The sequence below is a fragment of the Pan troglodytes genome, chromosome 2, assembly GCF_028858775.2.
Source record: "Pan troglodytes isolate AG18354 chromosome 2, NHGRI_mPanTro3-v2.0_pri, whole genome shotgun sequence".
Lineage (NCBI taxonomy): Eukaryota > Metazoa > Chordata > Mammalia > Primates > Hominidae > Pan > Pan troglodytes.
In genome coordinates, this window is record NC_086015.1 from 92,924,717 (window position 1) to 92,927,430 (window position 2,714).

A 2,714-nucleotide genomic window follows, 5' to 3' on the forward strand; every position below is an offset into this window, starting at 1 on the left:
CATTGCCTTTGTGAATATAGGGCACTATCTTGTGTGTATTGTGCCTAGCAGTAGTTTGAAAATATTGACAAAAATGGACTTATCATTATGGAAACAAACTCTTTCCTTCCTTCTTTCCTTCCTTCCTTCCTTCCTCCCTCCCTCCTTCCCTCCCTCCCTCCCTTCTTTCTTTCTTTCTTTTTCTCTTTTTTCTTTCTTTCTCTCTCTCTTTCTTTCTTTCTTTCTTTCTCTTTTTTCTTTCTTTCTTTCTCTCTTTCTTTCTCTCTTTCTTTCTTTCTTTCTTTCTTTCTTTCTTTCTTTCTTTATTATGCATTTATGTATTTATTTCTCTTAACCTCTTCTTGGATACCAAAGAAGCACATTTACTGACACATATAAATAGAAATGGCTCCAGGCACAATTTGATTCAAATTTCAGGCGACATTACTAGATCAATATGTTGGTTCTCCATTGGCCCTGTTGTCAGGCTCTGACCAGTTGCCCTACTGGCTTCAGGCTAAGAGCATGACGAAAGTCCAGAACATAAGTCCAGTTCTTATGTTCTGAAGATAAACCCAGTTCCTATCTTGTAGATCTCACTCAAATTCTAGAAGTCATTCTCTGACCTTGGCTTAAATTGTGACATTTCCATCCTTTGTTGAAGAAAGTTAGAAGATTGATTTTCTGTTGAAATATCAAACTTATGATTATGACCTTATTGCAGAGACTGCTAGTTGTTGCCCAATAACTACTTTCAGTTTCTTTCTTAGTAATAGGATCCTGATTTTTGCTGGACATAATAAATAAACACCAAAATTTTTAGAGTCCCTTATGGCTAGGTGAGTACAGGTGACTCAGTGGTAGCCGATAGAATGTTGTGATTTCTGATAAGTATTCTTTAAAGAAATGCACATTCTTCTTCATCCTTGTCTCCTTTTTTTAGGCTAAAATGCATATGTTGAAATGTATATGTGATGGTTGAGTTCAAGTAGGCTCTTTTGACATGATGTATGGGGAGGATCACAAGACAATGTTAGCAAAGAAATCTGAAAAACCCTGATGATTATAAAACTTTCATATTAGATTTAGACTGGTTTGGATTACATAAGAAATATAAATTTCTATCTTGCTTAAGGTACTGTTATTTTGAGTTTTCTATTATACTACTCATAATTGAACCAAATCTTTGTTAAGATAATTCCAAACTATTGATGTTGTATAAGATCCATGTCATGAATATTGGACAGCTATTAACATTAAGAACCAAAATAAATCAAATTTTACTAATACTTAAAAAAATTTGGTTTTGTTCTATCCTGTATTTTATTGCATATTTCTTTAGATATCCTATTTTTTCTCTATATTAATGTTTTGATTATAATGTTTAGTTGAATATTTTCTTAAATTTTAACATTTAATTGTTTATTAAGATTACTTAGTATTATAATTATTCAGGTTTTTAGAAAGTAGTTTATCATGGTGTAATTTGAGAGGTGCCGGATTGATTATCAAACTTCATATACATTTTTGGCTGTCATGGCGAGTGTGCTGAAGAAGACCACTGGCCTTGCGGTATGCAAGAGTCCACATGAGAAGCCAAGAATATTGTACACAAATATTTGATGTTCTTGAGCAAATCCCTAAAAATGCAGCATACAGAACATATACAGAACAGATTACTAATGGGAAGCTGGCTATGATCAAAGTGGAATCAGATGTTCAAAAATTGGAAGACCAACTTGAAGGTGGCCAAATAGGAGAGATGATTCTCCTGGGTAAAAATGAACTAAGTCTGGCAAGACAAATGATGCAGTGGAAAACATGGAAGCCATTAGTGGAAGAGCCTCCTGCCCATCAGTGGAAATGGCCAATATAATTATTGAATGACTTTGGTGGGTTGATGGGAAATTGATGTAATTTAAATATTCTGTTATATTAAGAGTATGTCCATATTATTGACATTTTACAATCAAGAAAAGTGATATAGAAAATGTTTAGGAGACTGTTAAAATTAGTGATTATGGCAATATGGTCTTGTGAATCCATTTTTGATTTGTAAATATTCACACAAATTATTTCAAAGATGATATTTCTTTGAACAGAGGGGTCATGGGAAGATTTTAAAATTAATTTAAATAATTCTGAAAGATCTTCAATGTAGAGGCCATAATCAAAAAGTAAAGTTTTTTGGTAGTATGTTCAATACATCATTTAATTTTAAAAATTACCTTGAAGAAGAAAAGGTCCTTAATTATTATTGTCCAAAAAATTATAGATCACTATTTGAATATTTTCAAATGTGATAAAATAGCACAAGTGGCTGGTGATAAAATTCGAAATTGTGGTTAATCGCCTTGGCTTTGATCTTACATATGTAAAGTAAAATTTAAATATATAATTATATACTGATTATAAAATTAATAATAAATATCATTTGATTTTAGTCATTATTAGAATTATACCATTTACTCGGTTTTTATATAGTCTTAATTTTATTATATTTTGTTGTTACTATATTTGAAAACTATCAAATTAGAATACATTGTACAATTGAAGAAATGGATTTGGTGCTTAAAAAAAAAGATTTCCCATTGCATAGAGGTAGTTGGAAAAACTTTTCATTTTGTTGCATTTATGGAAATCACTTTTCTAGCCTGTGGCCTTTAATTTTCTAAATCAACCTAATTACATAAGGATAGAGGCAGAATTTTTGTAGTAGAGACGTTAAGAGTTTC

The 2,714-nt window shown here is 31.2% G+C and overlaps 1 pseudogene; it reads left to right on the top strand.

The window, feature by feature from the left end:
* The first annotated feature begins 1,515 nt into the window (after positions 1 to 1,515).
* LOC100610815 (NADH dehydrogenase [ubiquinone] 1 alpha subcomplex subunit 5-like) lies at positions 1,516 to 1,855 on the top strand (annotated as a pseudogene).
* The last annotated feature ends 859 nt before the right edge of the window (positions 1,856 to 2,714 follow it).